The 24,539-nt window shown below is 41.4% G+C and overlaps 1 protein-coding gene across 6 annotated transcripts in view; it reads right to left on the bottom strand.

The window, feature by feature from the left end:
• Positions 1-24,539, bottom strand: part of ARHGEF3 (Rho guanine nucleotide exchange factor 3) — a 315,821-nt gene that overhangs the window by 90,505 nt on the left and 200,777 nt on the right. The window lies entirely within an intron of this gene.

Here is a 24,539-nt window from a genome sequence, read left to right on the forward strand (position 1 = left end):
CTCCCCTTCCCTGGAACAGACACATATGCTGGGTTCCCAGAGACAAGTGCACTGAGAGATTGTGAACACTGAAGTGCTTGGGAATCTATAAAATGCTCTACAGGTGGGAGGTTATCCTGATTAAAAATCTGATCAGTGTTCTTGTGTGTTTCAATGAGTTCCAGAGATGTTCCTTGGGGAGCGGAAAAAAACTACTAGCTAGATTCCACATTCTTTTAACTGCCAGAACCAGGGTTGCCATTAATGTCCAACTTTTTCTAACAAAGCTTCTGCAACAGCTATGGAGATGATCATCCCCTGAAAAAGGTGCTAATCTGTAAACCTGGCCACGTGATTGTCCACGCGCCTACACGGTATTCGTCAGTACCTGTCACCAAGATAACAGCTTCATCTTGAACGGAGGAGGCAAGAATATTTTACAGAACGCCCTGCAACAGATTCCCCACAAAAGAGCTAAACAGAGAGAAGAGATCTTGGGGAAAAGAATGAAAAGAGAACAAGTCAGACAGCCAGCTGGAAGAGACTGTGCAAAAGGCAGCGACCCTTTAGGGAGTTAGTGCAACTTTCGGTGAAGATTATGGAAAAGCTACTGTTTCAAAGCCTTTGGACATCAGAGGAAAACACACAATAGAGAGCTTGCAGAACAGAGAGCTTTAAACAATTCAAGTTCAAACAAACAAAATTCCAGGAATTAGGAGAGGAAATTGCAAGGTGCTTTGCAAACCGTTGTAGTAAAGAAAAGCCTGTTTAACTATTAAATGTCAGTGATAAGAATGGAGATGTGTTAAAAAAAAAAAAAAAAAAAAGAATGGAGATGTGGTGCGGTGCATCAGTGCGGTGTTTATTTTGGAGGGGGAAGGAGTGAGGACAAGAAATAATAAGAGCAAGTCACTGGAATAATAAATGACGGTAAAACTGGCAATTGGCCTACTTTGATCACTTACTCGGGGCAGCGCTATGCTAAGCATTTTGTAAGCATCTTCTTTTATCCCCATAACACCCTGTATTAGCTCAGATCAGCTAGTGACCTTCTTTATAGATGGGGAAACCTGAGGCTCAGACAGGCTCCACAACTTCTTCGAGGTCACAATGGTAAGACTGTGATTCAAACTCAGATTTGCTTAAAAGCCCAGCATTTGAACTATTCACACACAGGTATATAATTACCAGACCTCAAAGACCATCAATGTCATTTCTGAAGATTATTGGTAATTATAAAATTCAGAGCTGATGGCCAAGTTGGTCAGTACCCTGGCTCCTTGCTTTCCTTCCTAGAGATAAAAATGAAAAGAATGAAATGCTATCAAGTCCATGTTAGCAATTGTGGATGTTTTCTGGGAAAGGCAGGAGGAAACTGGTTTGAAAAATCTGGGGGATTTTTCTTTCTTTGTGATCTATCATTATTACAAGCTCATTGTATACCAGGATTCTCAGAGTAAAACACTTTAGTGGCATCACTGCTTAAAGAATCTTCTAACAACCCAAGTATTCACCTATAAAAAGGAATGAGGAAACCCTGTTAGGTAACAAGGTCGGGGTCACATGGCCAGCTGATAACTGAGCACTGTGAGGCTCACTTCTGACTCTACTACTCCTTTGCTCTGGGACCCTGGGTGACTGACTCTTTCCGAGCCTCAGTTTCCTCGCCTGTAAAATGGGGATAAGAACAGCATATAAGGCTATGATAAGAACTGAACAGATGATGCATAGACAGGATGAGCCACTATGCCAGACACAATGTTAGCTAGTGTTTCAGTACAACTAACCAAGCAGCCAGGCCATTTCATTTACAAAGACTCCTGCATTTCCTGCCACATTCCTCACAAGTTATGGACTGTTCAGGTGTGGAATGAGTAAATGACATTTGTCAAAGCACCCAGCTGAGAACCTCACCCTATTTGAGACCTTGTTCTTTCCCCAAGCCATAGTCCATGGTTGAGAGAAGGAAACACTTACCTATGCATGTTCTTTTCTGCTGGGTTTTGGTATTTGACAAACATTGATGACAGGGTGGTAGCTTTTCCAACAAATTCCATTAGAATCTCAGAAACCCATCCTCCGTAACAGTGACGTCATCTGTTTTTTATTTTGCAATGTCAGTGAGAATGGGCAAAAGCTATTGCTCTTATCACAAAACAGCAACTCAGCGAGTCTTCATTTTTATAGGCTTAACCAAGTCTAACTGCTCCATTCAAGACTCTCTGCTTGTGTTGCTCCTTTAAGAGCTTTGAGAAGCAGTAGCTCAGGCTCTAGGGCACTCTGGGGTTTTGACTCATTCAGCATCAGTTCACCCCTCTTCTTAGAACAGACCTTTGGGGAAACGGCTCCTCTCTCAGCGCTTGTGGTTTCAGTGATGCTGAGCCCACCACCAGTCCCCTTGGGAGTATGTGTAACTCAGGACTGGCCAGCCAGCAACTGACCCCTCCTTCTGGCCGGAGTGACTGATTCAGAAAGGGGAAATAAGAACTGGGCTTGGGATTTCTGCAGGAAGAACTAGGTAAGAGAGGACCTCTAAGTTACAAGTGGGGTAAGCTTGGAGCTGCTGGTGGCTATCTTTCCACCAGGAGGGGAGATCATATCCAAGAATCAAGGCAAGAGAGAGAAATAAAAGCTGGGAGGTAAAGAGAGGCAAATTCCTGGGGAAAAAATAAGCACCTGGATCCAGACACTGCTGAGGCCAATAAGCCATGGACTTTTCCACTATATAAGCGGAAATCTGCTTTTTGCTTAAAGGAATTTGAATTGTGTTTCTGTCTCTTGGAGCTGGAAGAGTTTTGACTCAAAGACATACAGAAGGGCCTCTACCAAATAAATGAGTGCTTGTCCTCTTACTCCCTCGCATTATTCAGGATTTGTATTACGTATCTAAGTCTTGCTTCCCTCCATAAGACTGTAAATTTCTTGACACCAGGAGACAAGTATGGTAACCTACTGATAAAGTGACACTTTTTGTCAGAACCAAACTTAGGTTGGCCAAAGAATCACTCTTTAATAATGCCAAAGAAAGTAGAAAAAAGTTAAAAGTTGTTCCATAGGTGAGCTTTTGGAAGTTGATGGCGTGAGGAGTTAGGGGTCTCATGAGTATCCAAAGCTACTGACACCTCCAATACCTTCATTTGTCTGAGTCTCCTATCACCTTGTACTTGGACCATCTTAGCAGATGGGAAAACCCCTACCAAAGCTGCAGGCTAGTCAGAGGTCTAATTAGAACCACAAACAACTTTCCACACTGACCACCTATGACACTAATAAGCCTGCTTTATTTTGAAGGAGGATTCACCACTCCAAGTACTCTTCATACACAAACTCTGACTACATTTGGACAGGGAAATTTTTTCTTAAAGTGTTTCTTAAAATTTTTTTTCTTAACGCATATTTCACATTGTGTACCAGAACAGATTTCAAATGGATCAAAGATTTAAATATAAATGTGAAAAGCATAAAAGTACTAGAAGAAGATGGGCAAATTTCCTGGTGTAAAGATTTTTTACTTTAACTATGACTCAAAGTTCAGAAGAAAATACTTGGAGATCTTTTTATCATAAAATGGGCTTCCCCAGGGGCTCAGCTGGTAAAGAATCCGCCTGCAATACGGGAGACCAGGGTTTGATCCCTGGGTTGGGAGGAGCCGCTGGAGAAGAGAAAGGCTACCCACTCCAGTATTCTGGCCTGGAGAATTCCATGGACTATACAGTCAGTCCATGGGGTCACAAAGAGTCAGACACGACTGAGCGACTTTCACTTATCATAAAATATAAGAGGTAAAATTTAAAGTTTAAATTAAAAAAAAAAAACTCTTTTACATGGCAAACAAAACAACAGAAACATCGTAAACAAAATCACAAAACAAAGGACAAACTGGGAAAATATATTCGTAACTTATATCAGAAAACTCGAATCTGCATAATATGTGAAGACCTCCTAGAAAATAGAAAGCAAAGAGGCTAAGGACCAACAACCATCTCTGTATGTCTGGTACGAAAATATTCACAAGGAGCAAAGCTGCTTATGATGCATGAGTGTTCTAAGAGTTCGTGGGGTGAGTTAGGGCTTGGACTTGGTGCTCCAGGTTCAAATCCCAGCTCTGCCACTTTCTCATCTGTGACTTGGGCAAGCTATTCTAACTGTGGATTCAGGAATTAAACACATGTAAATACGCTCAGTGACTACCTGTCACATAGAAAGTGCTCAATAAATGTGAGCTGTTAATATTCAAGGAGAGATTTTAAAATTGAGGACATAATTTAACCTCAAGATCTTGTAGATATTCAGAATGTAAGGTCCATGTGATGCATAGCTAACAAAACAAACATTAACATCATTATTAACTTAATAAGAGCCTACTCTTTTCTATCTTACAAACATGGCTGTACTTACAGCAGTCTGCCTAACTTAAAAGCTAAGAAACAAGTTGTCCAACTAAGCAGGTGCAGAAAAAGATATTCAGAGCCCCCAAAGTTCTAAAAATTAAAGCGCTCAGTGATAAGAACAGACTCTGGTCCAGGAGTAAAAGCTTCTACTTCTGGAAGCTTGTTTCTGAGCGGGAGGGAGAAGGCCCACACTGGGTTTTGAGCACACCTTTCCCATGTATTGCTGCTTATTGCTCAGAAGACAGAAAGTTTAAAGAGGCCCTTCTGTGGTTGTGGTGAAGGGGTGCACACCCCGCTGTTTCTCTGGGGCAGACTTCTGCATGGGTGCAGGTGCCGTCTGCCTGGGGCCGGGAAGGACACACCTGCAGCTAGCAGGGAATGTGAGCTCTTGGGCGATCTGTGTGAGGTCTGAAAGTGTACACCTGGGGGTCCTTCCCACCTCCCAGAGACTGGTCCCCTGGCTCCAGCTGCGCATGATGGAAACAGCAATGCCCCTGCCTTTGCCTCAGGTTGTTCAAAGACCATAGCTGCCTACTCAGGGAGCCCTAGTTACCCCTGAGGCCCCACAGCCGAAATAGGGTCTGCCTAATATGGAGAAATGAAAGCCTCCCTCTACGAGGAGATGTCTCTCAAATGACAGTTCTGCCAACCCCCACACAGACAGAGCTTTTCAAAACAAGCACAGAGCCCCACACCTTTTTCTATGGAAATCCCAGTGCTTACTTTTTTTTGCCTTTACATCTTTGGAATGCTGATTTAAACGCTGGCAGCTGAAACAGTCTAATGAACAGTGGGGCTGTCTTCTCTCCCTGGAAGTGCTGATTCTCAGAGGTCAAGAAGAGAGCCCTCCCACCACCCTTTGATGGGTTACATAAAGAGGGACTTGTTTCTGACCTCTAATGAGGATTTCCACAGAATGCTGGGATTTTAGCAATAGTCACTTCTATCAAGTATTGGGCCATCTACCTGTTTTCAAATAACAGCAATGGTGTTTATGGTTTACTCTCTGGCAGGAATATTATAATATTTTACAACGTCTGTAAGGAAGGCACTCTGATCCCCCTGCATTTTACAAAGAGGGTAACTGAAATACAGAGAGGATGTGTAATTTACCCAAGGTCACAATGCTTACAAATGGCAGGAAAAGTAAAAGTGAAAATGTTGGTTGCTCAGTCGTGTCTGACTCCTTGCAACCCCATGGACTGTAGCCCACCAGGCTCCTCTATCCATGGAATTCTCCAGGCAAGAATGCTGCAGTGGGTTGCCATTTCCTTCTCCATGGGATCTACCTGACCCAGGGATTGAACCTGAGTCTCCTGCATTGCAGGAGGATTCTTTACCGCCTGCCTGAGCCACCAGCTAGAGTTTAACTCAAGTAGTGTGGTTTGAGTCTATACTCCGAACCATAATGCTACACTGTCTCTCAAGATGGTCATGGTGGTGGTGGTAGGAACGGTAACGATAATGATGAAGATACTATGTCCCTGGCTCCATGTTGAGCATTTCCCATACATCACCACATTAAATCTAATCTTCCAGCAAGCCCCATCAGTTTCACCACATCTGTCAACTTCTCCCCATCTCCCACCACTATACCAGCCATCATCTTTCACGTGGACTAGTGAAGCAGTCCACTCAATGTTCTCCCAGTTGCAAATCTTGTCTCTACAATCTCACTGCAGCATGAAAGTGAGAAATGGACCACAAAGGCTCAGCGTCATGCTTTCGATGTGTGGTGCTGGGGAGAGTCCCATGAACAGCATGGAGATCAAACCAGTCAACTCTGGAGGAAATCAACTCTGAATACTAAATGGAATGGAAGTTGCTGAAGCTCCAATACTTTAGCCACCTGATGTGAAGAGCCGATCACTGAAAAAGACCCTGATACTGGGAAAGATTGAAGGCAAAAGGAGAAGGGGCGGCAGAGGATGAGATGGTTAGATAGCATCATTGACTCAATGGATATGCTGCTGCTGCTGCTAAGTCGCTTCAGTCGTGTCTGGCTCTGTGCGACCCCATAGACGGCAGCCCACCAGGCTCCTCTGTCCCTGGGATTTTCCAGGCAAGAACACTGGAGTGGGTTGCCATTATGAGTTTGAGCAAACTCCGGGAGACAGTGAAGGACAGAGAAGCCTGGCATGCTGCAGTCCATGGGTCGCAGAGAGTTGGACACGGCTTAGCAACTGAACAGCAACAGAGAGCAGAAGGATTGTTTAAACAGTTATCTCAAATCATAGCACTCACTGCATGCCTAAATCCTCCAGTGGTTTTACCGCACTTAGACTTAAATCCCAATTCCTTGCCACAAATGATGAGGCCCTGAGGGATCTGACCCGTGTCCACCTGTCGGACCTCGTCTTCCTGCATCTCTCCTCCTCATCCATGGGGCTCCAGCACAGCCTCCTTTCCGTCCTGCTGCCATGCCAGGACATTTGTACTGGCTATGTCCTCTGCCACCAAATCTCTGCAGGACTGGCTTCCTTTTGTCACTGAGGCGTCAGCTCACAAGGCTGGTCCTTAGAGGGGCCTTTCCTAAACTCCCACCTATGGGAGATCCCCAACCCCCATCTCTCTCCCTCTCCGCCTGTCCTGGCATCTCAGAACCAACTGTACCTTTGCTGATTTACTGTTATTTACCATCTCCCATCTAAGCTACAACTCTGTGAAGGCAGAGATTCTTCTCCCTCATGTTTGCTGTTTTCTCACCAGCGCTTCAAAACAGTGCCCAGCACTGAATGGAGCCCAGTAAATGTTTATTCATGAAATAACTGAGTCGTCTCATTTACTCTTCTCAAGAATGCTGCTTCAGAGGTGAAGCACAGCTTTGTAACTTTTAATGACGTACCTCAGGCTGTAAGTCTAGAAGTCTAGAAGTACTTAACTCCAAAGTCAACACGCTTCACCTCCATGAGTAACTGGCTCTGTGACCCTGACTTCACACCACTTCTCTATATTTCAGTGTTATTCTCTTTTTAAAATAAAATGATCAGAAGATCTCCCATGTCTCTTACCTGCCTTCCAAGCGTATCTGGGCTCAAGAGCCCACTATCCTGACCACTATACCAGAGCCTGGCAAACTTTCCTATAAAGGGCAGATAATTATTCTAGGCATTGCGGGCCATGCAGTCTCTGTTGCAGCAACTCAATTATGCTGCTGCAGTAGAGAACAGACATGGGCAATGAGAATGTGGCTGTGTTCCAGTAAGACAGACAGACCGCAGGCCAGCAGAGTCGGCCCTAGCTTGAAGATATCCGCACTAAACCACCAGGGAAGAAGTCTGTAGCCTTCACCCATCATTCACTGGCTCAATGGACATGGATCTGAGCAAACGCCAGGAGTTAGTGGAGGACAGAGGAGCCTGGTGGTCTGTAGTCCATGAGGTTCCAGAGAGTCAGACACGACTTAGTGACTGAACAATACCACCAATCAGATAAGAAGATCTTACCCCCAGAAAACTGGTCTGTATATTCAGAAGACATATCAGTGTTTTAAGGAAGGTTCAGGTCTATCCATGCAACTATATTAACCAGCTATCATGTTCACAGAAACAGAAATGGACACCCTTCTGCTTTTTCTGGACCTAACCTGAGAAATCTTTAGGTGAGCCTGGGGGCAGGGGGTTCTCTAACAGGAGGAAAGACTTGTGTCTAGGCTCAGGGAGGAGTCAGGAGGACAGATGTCTGCTGTGAGTCACTGGGGAATCAAGAAACTTGCTTTTCTTACTAAATCAGGAGTGTCATGACGCCTTTGGTTAAGAGGACCCAGTGGAGGCTGTGTGGAAAGAGTGCACAAACTAGAGGGCCCAGGATCTGGGGGATCTTAGGAGGCAGGCGGAGGTCTGAGTTAGACAAGAAGGCGGCTCTTCTTGTGTTACGCCCACTCCACTGGGCCTTTAGAATGGGGTTTCATTCTTTTTTAAAAGCAGTTTAAAATAATCAAAGCAAATGCTATGGGTAATATATAATGAATGTTGATATCCCCACCATCCAAAACTATGGACTCAATTTTTTGTTAAATGTGCTTCTAGTACTTTTTTTTTTTAAATAGATAAAAGAAACAAAACATTACTATAATACCTAGTATCTCCTTTCCCTACAGCCACAGTCCCATATCCTAACTCAATCCACTCCCCAAGGGGCAACTGTTGTCATGGATTGGGTATATATCCTACCAGTCCACTTATTACAAAAAATGTTTTTATTGAATTAAAATTCACCATTTTACCCATTTTAAAATATGCAATTCTGCTGTGACCAGTATATTTACAATGTCGTGCAACCACCACTACTGTCTAATTCCAGAACATTTCTATCACCCAGAGGAAATCCTGTACCTCCCCAATCTGTACTACTTTATAGACAGACTTTTTGCCAATGCTGTACATTTCGTATACAATGGAAACATACTATATGTGATCTTTTGTAGCTGGCTTCTTTCACTTAATGTAATATTTCTAAGTTTCATCCATGTTGTAGCATGTATCAGTATTCATGCCTTGTTCTGGCTGAATAATATGCAATTGTCTGGATATACCACGTTTTGATTATTCATACCTCTGCCCATGGACATGTGAGTTGTTACTCTTTTTGGCTACTGTGAACATTACAGTAGCCAAAGAACATTTGTATGAGAGTCTTTGAGTACCTGTTTTCAGTTCTTTTGTGTAAAAAGAATTCTACTTAAAGGAGTAGAATTGCTGGACAAATTGGAAAGTCTGTACTTTCTGAGGAACTGTCAACTCTTTTCCGCAGTGGTGTACCATGTTACATTGCTACCAGCAGAGTATGAGGGTTTCAATTTCTCCACATCTTCACCAATGTTTGTTATTTTCAAATCTTTTTTTTTTTAATGCATGGATGTGAAATAGTATATTACTGTGATTTTTATTTGCATCTCCCTAATGACAACTAATGGAGAAGGCAATGGAAACCCACTCCAGTACTCTTGCCTGGAAAATCCCATGGACGGGGGAGCCTGGTGGGCTGCAGTTCATGGGGTCTCGGGGAGTCGGACACGACTGAGCGACTTCACTTTCACTTTTCACTTTCACGCATTGGAGAAGGAAATGGCAACCCACTCCAGTGTTCTTGCCTGGAGAATCCCAGGGACGGTGGAGCCTGGTGGGCTGCCTTCTGTGGGGTCGCATGGAGTCGGACACAACTGAAGCGACTTAGCAGCAGCAGCAGCAGCAATGACAACTAATATTGAACATCTTTTCATGTTCTTATTGGCTATTTGGAGACCTTTGATCACTTTTTTTAAAATTCCAGGCACCCACAAATAATGTATATTATTGTTTTCTGAGTGTAAATCTAAATATTTTCCCCACTTAGCATTGTTTTTGAGCTCCCTCCATGTTATTTTGTATAGATCTAGATCAAAGCTTAATTGCATTTGGCCTTCCCTACACCACATTTTACTTGTTCTCTTATTTATGGAGAATTAGACTTTTCTTTCTTTTTTTTACTGTTATGTTACAAAAAGCATTGCCTTTCACTTCCCTGTACATGCCTCCTTTTGCACTCCTGGGACTGGTTTTCTAAAGGTTCAAATGTAGGTTGTAGGATATGCACATTTACAATCTTACCAGATGCTTAGTTTCTTTTTAAACATACATTTGGAAAACCAAATGCAACTTTGGATCACATTTCAGGAGGCTCCTCAGCCTCCAGAGTACATCACACTCGCATGCTCCTCAAGTGGGATGAATGCACACTTTTTCTGAAATTTTCCATATTCTTAAGCGCATTGCAAGCATTCTGATCAGAGGGTAGTATACTGAAACAATTCTTCTGCATCGTAACTGTCAGAGTGGTGGCTTCCAAAGTGTGTTTCCTGTAGCATCGGTCTCACCCAGGAACTTGTTAGGAAAGCAAACTCTTGAGACTCATCCCAGACCTGAGTCAGAAACCCTCCAAGTCCTCCAGGTGATGCTGACTGCAGTTAAAACGTGAGAACCACTGAATTAGCACTTCCCTACTGTGCAAGTTTGAAGCAGAGGAAAAGGACCAGTCACCTAATTATGATGCTAAAGTAAACAGGCTAAGAAAGGAGTGAGCACTTTTGTATAATGGAGTCTAGAAGATCATGAGAGACAGCACAGTACACAGGGCTGGAATATGATCTTAAGACAGACAGATGAGCATTCAGGTTCTGATCCTACAGGGCGGGAGTCCCTGGCAAAACCCTCAACCTCCCCGGGTCTTCCCATACAGGATGTGTGAGGGTTACAAGAAATGTTACATGAAAGGTCACACGTTTTGTGATCCCATTTATAGGAAATATCCAGGAAAAGTAGACCCATAGGGACAGAAAATAGATTAGTGGTTGGGTTGCCAGGGGCTGGGAAGGAGGAGATGGGGGCAGACGGAGTAATTGCTTAATAGGCCTGGGGCTCCTCTTTAGGCTGAAGGAAATATTTTGAACACTAGATAGACGCAGTGGTTTCACAATATTGTGACTGTATTAAATGCCACAGAACTGTACACTTTAGTTAATTTTATGTTATGTGATTTTTACCAGAATTGAATAGAAAAAGAGATGTTATATAGTGAATGCTTCACATAGCACTGGGTGTGAAGTGGAAAGTAGCTATCATTATTGAAAAAGTTGAAGTTTCCAATAAGAAAAACTGGAAGCAGACTATACATTCAATAGTGGACCAATTCAGGATTAGTAGTGGATTAATTCAGTAAAGCTATGTCCCAATTAAACAATTCCATACTACATAGATATTAAGAATAATAAGGTCCAGATGTAAGAACAAGTGCAATGGTCTTGTGTACCAGACAGTAAGACAAGCCACAAAATAGTATCTGTCACTCTATTTGCAAACATACATAATTATACATTTAGCAAAGCTTTCTGTCAACATATGAAGAGTAGCTCTCTCCCAGTAGTAAAATTATGATATAATAATCTTTTTTATGTTTACCTTTATCTTATAATTTTCTACAACATCCTTGTAATGCCAGTACAACAAAGATATAAAAATTTGAAAAATGTGAAAAATAGACATGTTGAGATACTTTTCATTTAAGGGCTGACTGCAAATAATTCTTACCTAAAAGTATTATGACTATTAATTCACTAAATTATTTGTTTTTGTGTTCACAATTTTAACATTAGGTTTCTTAAAACAGATGTTCACCCACACTTCATGCATTAAAATGAAATAAAAGACATGGAACTGTTACATAAAAGCATTAGTTCAGAGTAAGATTTAATTAATTGCTACTTGTCCTTCCAAGGGTCTCAGCCACATGGAAGGACCATGTTGTTCCCTTGAAAGAATATTAAATGGTAGCAGAAAGGCTTAAATATACAAACCCTCTCCCTTCTTTTTATACACACAGAAAATGACCTGCAAAGTTCAGCACCTCCCAGGCCAGAGGATGAAAATGGGGCCTGATAAAGTGCCCTGTGGCTGAGTCACTCACAATTCCCGCCTGACCTCTGAGAAAAAGAGGATAGAGGAACTGAACCGTACACCTCCATGAGGACTCCTGTGCAAAGATTTCTGAGGGTCAAGAAATGACTGAAGTCCGGGTTTCCCCAGCTTCCCCAAAGGAAAGGACATCACATCTCTTAGAAAAACTGCTGGTATTAAGCAGGAGTGTTTCTGCAGCAGAAATCACCTTTGTGACAGTTGAGCAAGCAAAGGTATGTATTTACATCTGATTGATGCAAGCTGATGTATCACTTTTCCTTGTCCTCTCCCTGCATCTTCGGTGCTTAAGAGGGAACTCCTGATAACTGCACAAGGCCAATTTAGCAATTTTAGGAAGAAATAGATTAAAAAACAGATGTTTGTTTTTGGTCAATAGTTGATGAAAAATTTCTAAAGGAAAAAAGGGGAAGGAAGCATTCTTCAGAATGCTTAATTTTTTTTTAAAGTATTCTTTCATATTTTGTGCACAGAAATGTTACACAAACTTCTATCTCCCACTTTTTTTGGGGGGAGGGAATTGGAACAGTTGACATTTTAAATTAAAAGTTGAGAAGCATTATAAATCCCATTATAAGATTATTCTAATTAGTTGTGCCATACATTCATTTATTGATTCAATTCATTCAGGGATTCGTTTATTTGCTAATTCCTTCACTTACTCACTCAGAGTCCCTACATGGACCCAAACAAGACGCAGGGAAACAAAGGTGATTTCAGCCCATTGTTGTTTTGACCTATTCTGAATGATCCAAACCAGTCCCGAAGACACTTATAACACAAGCAGAGAAGATATAAATAGACAATTGTGTAAGGACCAACAATGATGTGAAAGAATCAGTCTTCAGGATATGATTTTTACTTCATTCACTCCCAGAAGGCCCATCCTCTAAATACTCAACATGTATTCAGGCTTTCAGAGCCTGCAGAAAGTGTGCTTTATTTTTAATAAATAGTTTCCTAAAGAAAGTGAAGAGTCACCATCAGAATCAGAAGGTTCAGAAAGTTTATTTTTACCTTTTGAAAAGACTAGCCCTAAGTGGTTGATTTAAAAGAATGGAGATGCCTATAACCCAGAGAAGAGTCTAACTAAAAGAGACCTCATTTAAAAGGAAGGAGAGGGGCAAGCAAAGAATCCAGATGTTTTTTTCCAACTTTGCTACCACACTCTGAACAGAGCATGGCCAGTTGAGTTCATGGGGAAATCACATGCTTTCCTCCTTGGTCCAGCATTAGTGCCACAGTCCCACCAGTCGAGCTAATTGGAATTGACTGCTCAATGGAACAAGTCTTCCATTTTTAGCTGGCTAGAAAACTTGCCAAGAAGTTTTGCCTGACAGTCCACCAGGCAGAAAACATGAGGATAAAAGATGGTCCAATGATTACCAATGGGAATCAAAGAGGACGACTATTCATTAAAGAGGCTATTCTGTGAAGCTACCTGAAGTTGCAGGGCAAGGAAGTGCTGTGTGGGGCAGAGCCTGTGGTAGCCTGTCCCTCGTAAACCCCGGATTCCAAAGCCATCACCTCCAGTGGATGAGCAAACTGCAACACGTCTTGACAAACAGTTTCCTTCCAGGAGTTAAGAAGCCACTTGAAAAGGCTAGCTTAGAAGTACTGACCATCTGAATTCACCCCAGCATGAATACTCGACCTATGATTCTGGTCAAAGCAGAGCTGATTCTTCTGCTATTGTGCATGCACAGCCTGGCAAACAACCTCACTCTGGAACTTTAGGATTACAAGCTCCCTTCAGCAGCCAGAAAATCACGTATTTTTCTAACTGCATATAACTCTGCTAACTGCAAGAACAGTCAACAAAAGCCAAGTTTTTTAATTTAAAAAAATTTTTTTAATTGGAGGGTAATTGCTTTACAATATTCTGTTGGTTTCTGCCGACCAGCAAGGCAAGTTGTCGTAAGTGTGTGTGTGTGTATATATATATACGCACATACATCCCTTCCCTCTTGAACCTCTCTCCCACTCCTCAATTCCATCCCCCCAGCCTGTCATACTACCATGTATAAAACAGATAGCCAGTGGGAAGCTGCTATATAACAGAGAGCCCAGTCTGGTGCCATGTATTATGTTTTGACTCAATAATTTCACTCCTGGGAAGATGTGTGCAAAAGTGTAGCTAAGACTGTTCTTCATAGAACTATTTATAAGAATATATATATATATATAAAGACCCTAAGCAACATTTTATATGTGATAAGTATAGCTACAATTGGAATATTATGCTGCCTTTCAAAATAATGATTTAGAAAAAAATATGTATTAATTTAAATGTATTGGAAGAGCAGAGCAGTAGACTGAACTTTTTGGTAAAAATCTCTACATAAGACAGGTTGCTGTTGTTTAATCACTATGTCCGACTCTTTGCGATCCCATGGAGTGTAGCCCACCAGGCTTCTCTGTTCATGAGATTTCCAAGACGAGAACACTGGAGTGGGCTGCCATTTCCTTCTCCGGGGGATCTTTCCAATCCAGGGATCGAACCTGTGTCTCCTACATTGGCAGGTGGATTCTTTACCACTGAGCCACCAGGGACCTAAGACAGGTAGTCACTCCATGTTTTTAGCTATTAAAATCTAGATTCTATTTCTTATATTATCACTGAATGTTTACACTGTTACTTATCAAAATCTGGTGAGTAACAGGGAAATAATAAAAAGGCTTCTGGAAAAATATCATAAAATCCATACAGTAATACAGCCCACGTATTTTCTTTACAGATATTTTGCCTTCCATAATTCTAAGAAGCCCTATTTCATGATGACAAAACCTTAATAGGTTAACAGTTCAAGTGTAGGTGTGATGTGAGGTGAAGGTCTGCCACAAACAAAAATGCTGATGGTAGAAAAAAGTAACAGCTGGCAGCTTGGTAATATAAGGGGAGCTAGAAAAAAGTGTGATGATCTGAACTGAGGACTCAAAAAGCACAAATTCCTGGAACCAAACAGTCCTAAACATCAGTGCAATATAGCAAAGCATAATGGTTAACGACCATCTGAGAATGGCAAATGATAATGTGTATAACCTGTTACAAGGCAGGAGAACATAATATCTGCTTACACAACTAGATATATTTGTGTATTTGCACATATACATTTTAAAAGTGGGAGGTTTCATATATATTTATTTTTGGTGTGTGTGTGATTTAATGTTGTTGTTGTTTTAACTTTGGTTTTTACAGAGGACTGTGTAGTGAAATCCAAAAACAGTGTCGTTTTGTTAGTAGTACTACACCAATGTTACTTTCCTGATTTTGACCAACTTGCCATATTGATTGTGAGATATTATTAAGGGAAACTGAGAGTGAGATATAAAGGAACTCTCTGCAGTATAATATTTCTATAAATCTAAAACCAATTCAAAATGGAAGTTTATTAAACACATGAAAGCAAACCAAGAAGAATGAGGGCTTGGTTACTTAAACATACTTTCCATACGGTGTACCCCCACCTCACATCTCAAGGAATCTGATAGCTGAGCTTCTACTGATTGGGTTTGCCAAGCATCAACAGTGACCTTAGAAGGCTACCTTCCTTTAGAATCTGACAGCTCTCTACCCTCCTGAGAAAGAGTAGTAAGAAAGTGGCCTGGTCCCTAGGTCTACAAACTCTGGTACAACCCCGCAGGATGCGAAGCTCTGAGGACCGGAAGTGTTTCATCTGACAGGAAGCCCCTTGGGGATGACTTCAGCCAGCAGATCCCAGGCGTTATCTCATCTTGGCACTGTGTCATCCTCTGCATTTTCCCTCAAGCTGCTAAGAGGAAATGGGGGTGAGCCACAGCTCCAGCAGCCCACCTCATTTTGAAGCAGATATTTTTAGCACTTTGAGGCAAAGAGGTTACTTTTAAAGACTATCCCAGACATTCTATAAAGGTGAGGCGGAGACAGCCTGCTACACTCTAATGAAAAGCCTATGATGTGCTCAGGAGAGCCAGCCAACAACATCACAAACAGGAAAAAACACTGTTTCAGGGGGCTGTAAATATTTACTGCGTCTGATGGGGTATTTACTATTCAATGATCAAGCAAAACAAATGTTCTAGGACAAGACACAGTCCGTGTTTCTGTAGGTTCACAGCATTTCAAAGCTGGAAAGGAGCAGAGATGCTGTCCAGTTCCCATGTTCTACAGATAAGCAGGTTGAGGCTCCAAGTATACTCCCATCAGATGTCTCCTTTTCAAAGTATCACTAATACCACACACATTCCCAGAGGCACAGTTCATTGTTTACAATTTGTCTCTCACATATGACTAGAAGTGTCTGTTTGCTGAGGGACGTGGCCCAGGGAGCATCATAAGTGCCCAGGAAAAGCTTGAGACACCAGTATGGAAGGCCAGCTCTACCCTGACTCATGTTCCCTGGTACCCCATCACTGCTCCTGATTTTAAAACTGAGAAAACAAATCCCACTTCTGAAAGGCTGACAGAGAAGTCAGGAGCACAGTGGAAATTCACTTCCTGGCATCTTACAAAAGTAATACTATGTATTCAAATTGCTTAAAAATTATTTTTTCACTTATTTCATCAAATATTCAAATGTTTTCCCTTTTTTTTTTTTTTTAAAGGTAAGAACTTCCAGGGCGCTGCTGTATTAAGTTTCATGGGTAGCAGGATTTACTGAGATAGAAAAGGTTTTCAAAAATGGTAAGACGGAAGGAAACCCAAAGGTTCCATTTATTAGCCTGCACACAGCTAAGCCAAAGAAAGCCTTTGGTTTCAGAATACACCTACCTGATCTAAAGAATGTTTACATTAGCATGCCAGGATATAAAACTGCTTCTCTTCTCTTCATCTCCAAAACATGAGTACCTCAGCTCCTTACCTGTACTAATCACATTCAGAGTAAAACAGAATGGCAAATTAAGATCACTGGATATGCTCACTTGGCATCTCAAGGTTAAGAGTGAGAAGAAGGTTCAACCTTGGCTTGAGTCTTTGCCCGCAGTAGCAAAGGCAACAGCTGAAAAAGCTCAGTTGATCCCTCCAGGTAAATCCAGCAGAAACTCTAAACTCTGACAAGGAGAATGTGGCTGCTTCCTAATAGGTTGGCTTCCCGAACTGGATCACCTTCTCAGCTATGGCACACTCCTGTTGTGTGACATGAGGTCTTTAAAAGGCCTCCACTTAGGCAGAACTTACCCAATTAGTTGCCATCAATTCTGCACGATTCACACTGTCTCACTTGTTCCATCAAGGCCGCTATTTAAATGCCAAGTAGCTGAGTTCACATTTCTAACTACCAAGTTAACTAGCAAGCACTACAGACAGAACAGATATATTTGATACAAAACTTAAACATAAGCACCTACAATCTGATGAGATGTTTCTAAGGCTTTAGTTACATAGTTTCACGCTAGAGACTTCACCCCCACAAAGACTGTTTAATAAGAAAAATTCTTGGGTCTGATTTCTGTGCATTTCAGAGTAGCTATGTAATCACTTTGATTCTGTGTTCTGCCTTTTTCAGCCATCAGATTGATTTGAAATAGGTCATTTTATGAATTATAGTCAAATGACCAAAATAAAAAAAGGACCCAATAGTTTAGGGGGAACCTCCCCCCCACCCGACTTACACACACAAATTTCTAAAACAAAAAGTTGAACACTGAACCATCACCCAAGGATGACAGCATCTTTTACAGATGTTACATTCAATCAAGATCTGACCACTTGTTTTATTATTTGCAAAGACCTTTTTCTTTCACTAACAATTTGAAAAAGCTACACATTATGCTTTAGAGACATTAGCTCAGATAATCCTAACAATTGCCCCATGAGGTAGGAACTACTAGTAAGCCCACTTCAAGGTGAGGAAATTGATGCTAAGAAGGTTAGGTCCCCAGGTTACTTAGTTGTGGAGATAATATTTTAACCCAGTTCCTCCCCAAAGCCCAAGCTCATCACACTTATAGCAGGGTTTCCCCAAGCATGGCCCATGCACCACGAGTAGAGATTTTAAGATGAACATGGATAAATAAGTTTTTATTTCACTAATTATTTTTAATAGTTTAATATTTGTTTACTTTAATGTGGATGAGGAAAAAAAAATCACTCAACTACCTGATCTAATTTGAATCTTATTGCTGAGGACCTGGCTAATTCAGCATCAGTAACATTCTCTGCAAAAACTAGAAAAATACTCAAGAACTGTCATGCCATTTTTCCTAGGAGTTAGATGATCTGGCGCACCAAGGGATGAAGTCTATACCAGTCTCATTAGACCCAACAGAGTTAAACAGCCTAGACATTAAAGATTCCCAATAGATGCCTAGACTCCAGTGCTTTGACCTTCAAAGAGGTGTTCTTTTTTTCTTCTCCATCAACCTACCCTTTCTTCCCCATCAACTAACCCCCTTGCCTCTCTCCTCCTCTCCCGTTGCCCCTCCGACACTCATCTGGCCCTGGAAGATTACTCGACATGAGGTGAAGTGATGAAGAACAGAGATGTCTGGAAGGAAACAGACCTGCTCACTCATCCCTCTGTGCCCCAACATGACTCTCCCTAGGGTGGCCACAGCTGACTCCCGAGCAAGTACCTTATTCAGACAAAGGCCAGACATCAAAGTCCTAGCTGATTTAGAAATCTCTGGGGGGAAAAGTTTTCTTGGTGACATGGTATTTTTAGTTCATCCTTTTTATTGTTGAAATGACTTATAAATAACTGCAAGCTTTGGCTATGGCTATTCAGGAGGTGGGCTGACTTTTTGTTACATATTTTACTTTTTTTAAAAAGTAACTTCTAATTACACAAGTAACACATGACTATGTTCTCTTTGTAAAAACTTAACATTTTAAATACTTAAGTTCCTTCAGACTGCCACATGGCCAGTACCACACCCCATCCTCAGAGGGAATCATCTTAGTAAATTTAGGGTGTTATCATTTCAGACTGCTTTCAATGCAGTTGTGTATCTTTGAAAAATCAACAATTCCTTTTTATGTAGTTTAATATAGCACATCAAATTTCTATAACTTGCTTTTTAAAATCTAACACTATATCTTCACCATCTTTTCATCTTAGGCCTACCTCACTTTTTCCTCTTTCTTCTTTTTTTTTTTTTAATCACTGTATTGTATTCCATACTGTGGATCTCCGAATCTCAGGCTCATCATGTGTAAAATGAAGATAATATTTACCTTTCAAGGTCACTGTCAAGACTGTGTAAGAAAAGGAAATGAAGGCAACAAGCAGGGTACCTGACACATGGTAGGCATTTAGTGCATGACAGTTATTTAAAACTCATGGTGCAGTTATGCTCAATGGTGCAGAGTTCAAATCAATTTCTACTGTGTAAGATTTCCAATTTATATTAAAAAAAACATTATTGGTTCCTCTTGGAACATCTTGTTAGCATGGATGTGGCCTCTTGTAGATTTATAGGTAGGGAAATTGAGAGAGAGAGATGCTCAAGGTAGATCCATTATGGTACCAGGATTAGCTTTCCTAAGAGCCATTAAGCTCCATATCTATGATTTATCATTAAATTAATAAGAAAAATGCTTGGAGTTGCTACTAAAACCTTCTAAGCATGCTGTGAGACATCATGCCTGCCTCAAATGACTCTTATTCAAATCAACTGAGCTAAATAAGTTAAATTAAAATCAACCTAAAGGAACAAAATCTTTCAGGCAAAGAATATTTAATGAAACAAAACAAAGCAAAACAGGAATAGGAAAATAAAACCAGTACAGACTGCTGCTGCTACCAGCATTCCAGCACACAGAAAATGGAATAGATTTTTGCCTTAACCTTGTAGAGGGGCTAAAATAATCAGCCTGAAGGACTCAGTGGGGATGGTGGATCAATTTCCCAAGATTACATGAAGTAAGGAAAAGAGACAAGTTTTGTGGTGGCAACAGTTTTTCTGGGAGCCCTACAGACTATGGTCTTCTTCACCCTCGTATTTATTCCATCACCTCTACCAAGTCACCGAACATCACAGCAGACAGCCTGTTAAGGGTGGCACCCATGACCTCTGCCTCCTTGTGTTCATGCCCTTTAGAGACCTCCTGCCCTCGAGTATATGCTGGCCTAGTAATTTGCTTCTAGCCTTATATAATGTGGCAAGGTGACAGGATATGCATGATTATGTATGTGTACTTGATTACATAAGGTTGTAACATCCATATTTTAAAGATGTTCTCTCCTTTGCATTAAAGAAAGAAGAGGTCATGTTTGGAGACCCATGTGGCAAAGAGTTAAGGGCAGCTTCTAGGAGCTGAGGGCAGCCTCCGCCAATCGCCAACAAGAAGCCTCCAGTCCTCCAACCACAAGGAACTGAATGTTACAGACACAATATGAGTCTGGAAGCAGATTCTTGCCCCAATCAGACTGCAGATGAGACCACAGCCCTGGGCAACACCTTGATTAAAACCTTGTGAGACCCACAGTAGAGGACCAGCTTAAGTTGGACTACTGACCCATAAAAACTGTAAAATAATAAACCTGTGCTGTTTTAGGCTATTGAATTTGTGATAACATTGTTATGGTGGTTAGTAGCTAAGTCATGTCCGACTCTTGCAACTCCATGGACTGTAGCACACCAGGCTCCTCTGTCCATGGGATTTCCCAAACAAGAATACTGGAGTGGGTTGCCATTTCCTTCTCCAGGGGATCTTCTCAACCCAGGGATCGAACCCAGGTCTCCTGCATTGTAGGCAGATATTCCTGCATTGCAGGAGGATTCTTTACTGACTGAACTACAAGGGAAGCCAAGATTGTTATAGATAGCTAATATATCACGTTTGCTTCCATTTTTCCATCTGAACCAAGGAAAGAAATCATATATATCCCAGTCTGATCAGTAATGAGAGAGCAAAAATCTACAGCAGCATTGGGCTACCAGGTCTGTTTGATGATGCCTGAACTGAAATGGGCCTTATTCCAAAAACTGGTGCTGTATTTTGTGTTTCTTTGTTCACTGACTTTTCCTTTTCTGTTTGCAGTGAAAGAGAACAACATCCACTTAACATATAATAGAACTCCACAAGCAGATGATCTTCCTGGGAAATTTCCCTGACTTCTTAATTGATTTACCAAGTGCCTGGCCCTGACTTCACTAACCCGCTCTCTCAGCTCTTGATCTTCTGAAAAGACCATTCCAATCAGGTCACATCCCTTTTCCAAAACCTCCACTTCCTGGTGAATTACAGGCAAAATCTTTAGCAAGGCCCAAAGGCCAGGTTTGTTGAGTGAGTAAAGAAATAAATAAAGGCATGTGGTAGAAAACTTATCACACTGCCCTGAAGTTGTGATTGACCAGCATCAAAAACTGTGTCTCATTTGTCTTCATCTCCACAATTCCTAGCACAGTGCTTGCCATGTGGCATCTGCCCCCAAGCTTCTACTGTGATGCTAAAACAAAAATGAAGTGTCACTTTCCACTGCTCTTAGGATCTCTATGTAACCTCAGTGGCCTTTGTTCTGGTAACTTGTGAAAACGAACACAGGCTTCCCAAGGTCAAACAATCTGTCTATTATATAGTAATGTCTAATGATCAACTCCAATACTTTCCCTCCAATACTTTGGCCACCTGATGCAAAGAACGGACTCACTGGAAAAGACCCTGATGCTGGGAAAGATTGAAGGCAGGAGGAGAAGCAGACAGCAGAGGATAAGATGGTTAGGTGGCATCACCGACTTGATGGACATGAGTTTGAGTAAGCTTCGGGAGTTTGTGATGGACAGGGAAGCCTGGCGTGCTGCAGTCCATGGGGTCACAAAGAGTTGGACATGACTGAGCGACTGAACTGAACTGAATGGTCAACAGTACCGATTTAACGCATCATCTGTTTAAAGGTTCTAAAATTCCCACTTGGGTTCATAACAATTCCTTCCTCACTCCAATCCAAGGGACTTTGGTTTATGTCTTTCATCGATATAGTTCACCCTACTTCATCCTCGAAGGAGCACGAAAACACAAACACAGCTGTACAGAAAAGCAGACACTAGAAGCCAAGGCTAGGGGAGATAGGGGTTGGATCAAAAGACAGGTAACAGTCTTCCAGCTTACAGAGATGAGTCAGTACTGCAAGAGGACTGCTGGCTCAGCAATAATTAGCAAGTGTTTAGTGTTAGAGAGGGTAAAAATGACTAAAGAACTTCCAGGCCCAAGTGTTGCTTGTTCCAAAGGGACACATTGGTAGAGACTGCTGTGAAAGGGCTCAAAGTATGTGTAAGCTGCTTGAATGGCTGTTTTTGCGGCTCTGAATGCTCATCTGTACACCAGAAATTACACAGTGCTTTTTGAAAACAGGGCTTGCTCGTGGACTGCTTTCACAACTTTCCCTCCATACATATGCCCCTTCTGAGATCCATTCTTTGATAAAATGTATCTTTAGTGAGCCCATGGCCTTCAATCCTGTCTCCTTCCCCTCCTGTCAAAGCTTTAAAAAGCTAGGCATTATTCACAAGGATAGATTCCTGTTCAAAGTGGACCCTTCCAAAAGAACTTGCATTTTTAACAAGGAAAACATCAATAATTATGACAGAATTCATTTACAAATCCCTTTCACATACACCATGTTTTCTGATGCCCAGTGCCGAGCACATAGTAGGTGCTCAGCTGTGTTTACTAAATCATGGATGAAGAAACAGCGGGTCAGAGAGGTTAAGTTATGCCTAAAGTCACACATGAAGTAGAGGCAGGACAGGGAAAGAGAACACAGGCTGATTCCACATCTCAAGCTTCCTCTAGCCCCACACGTCATAAACTATAGACAGAAAGATTCACAAGAATAACCTTAATTTGTGGGAAGGCGTTCTTCCCAACTCTCCAGAATTTATTTCATGAATGCAATTTCTTCTGCTCTGGAGCCAATTCAGCCCTACCCAAAATGAGACATAAGTCTAAGAATCAAACTCGTAAACCTATATCAGAACTCAGCCTCATTCTGCACCTCCAATCCAGTTCCCTGCACAGTTACTGGTCAACTGAGGTGTGAGTGTTAGATGCCTTCAAGGTGGAAGCGGTGAGTATGGGGTTCTGAAGGAGCATTTTCTCATCTTTTCCTTTAAAGACTCTTGCTTTCCTAGGACTGCTTGAGAATAGTGAAGCTCTAATTTTTAAAAAATGTGCAGTCTCTAAGAGTATTTACCCTTAATTTTATAGGCAGTAGCTGGGTCCCACGGATTCAGTGCAGAATGTGGGGGTGGGTGAGGGGGGAGGGATGGCACAGTTGCTGCCCCCTTGGAGTTTATGAGGCCCAGGAAATGACTGCACAGAGTCTGTGATATTGCAATGGTTGCAAAGTACCATGAACTATAGAAAAGTTCATGGTGGAGCAAAGCAAGCCTTGAGCTGAGTAGAAAGTTGCTTGCAAGCAAAAAATGCTAATGTGACATTCTAAACTACCTTTTAAAACTGAATGATACAATACCTGGAGTTTGCTTTAAGACACAAATAATGATAAAGAGTGTGTGGATGGGGGACTACGTAAGAGAAAAATGGTAAATGATGGAGAACTATTAGAGCTGGGTACACTGGTATATGCATGCTTCATTATACTGATCTCTTGAATTGCTTGATTATTTCTACGATCAACAGAAATAAAATATTGGGGGCATCAATAATTCTAAGCTGTGCCATTTGCTAGCTCTGTGGCTTTGGGAAATCTAATTCTTCAGAGACTCAATTTCCCCAAGAGTACAATGGCTATGAGATCCCTTTCCTTAGAGGGCTTTTTTGAGACTTAAGGGATGATAAAATGTATGTAAAAGGCTTGGTACTGTTTTTGAGAAAATGTAGGTGCTCAACAAAAGGTAGCTTATTGTTATCATGGTAAGAGTTATTGGGGGCAGAGTATGGAAAAGAACACCCTCCCACATATACATACAGTCTCCATTCACCTGCCCCTCTAAGACAGCTAAGACACTTGATATGCTGGTAACTGTTTTTTTTTTTAATAAAGGCTGAACTGAACTCTAATTATGATCAGCAGGTATCTAGTTCTTTACTTAGAAAAACCACTAAAAGAGCTTTATTTTTATCTTAATTGTAGTGAATCAAGTCTCATTCACCTCCTGCCAATGTGAGTGCCAGCCTTTTGTGAAAGCCTCTTCATTCTGTATTTCTGGAGATTACAAAATCACACCCAGGTGTTCTACCCTACAGAATCAGCCAGCCTTTCACCAGGAACTTACATAACTTTTTGTTCCAAGTTGGCATGAGAAGCTCATACTCTGGGTTATTTTAAAATAAAAATAAAATAGGCTGAGGAAGTTTTTCCATATGTATATACAATATGGTTTAGTGACAATCCCTGGATTCATTCTAGCAATACAGAGTTATAGCCTTGGTCAGGTTTCTTCATTGCTTTCAGCCTCGTTTTTTTCATCTGTAAAATGGGGATGGTGATATTATAAAATTAACTCCCCAGGGTTGTGGGAAGATTAAAATGAGAAAACCCCACAATTAAGTCACATGGTAAAAGATCAATAAATGGTAGATGCCTTTGCTTTTTGAGTGCCATGACCTCATGCAGAACTCACACTGAAATGTGCCCACCCACGAATCCTGTGGCCCGTGGCCTTAAAGATAATGTTTTAATGTTTTATCAACTCTAATAGCCCAAAATAGATGGTCCCCCATACCCCAATCTCTGGGTGAAACAGCAAGAAATTTAATTACCAAAGAAAACATACTTTGTTTTCTATTTTTCTAGATACCAATCTTAACATAGCACAAAGAATGGAAGAGTGT

This window comes from Cervus canadensis, chromosome 22, assembly GCF_019320065.1.
Source record: "Cervus canadensis isolate Bull #8, Minnesota chromosome 22, ASM1932006v1, whole genome shotgun sequence".
Taxonomy (NCBI): Eukaryota; Metazoa; Chordata; class Mammalia; order Artiodactyla; family Cervidae; genus Cervus; species Cervus canadensis.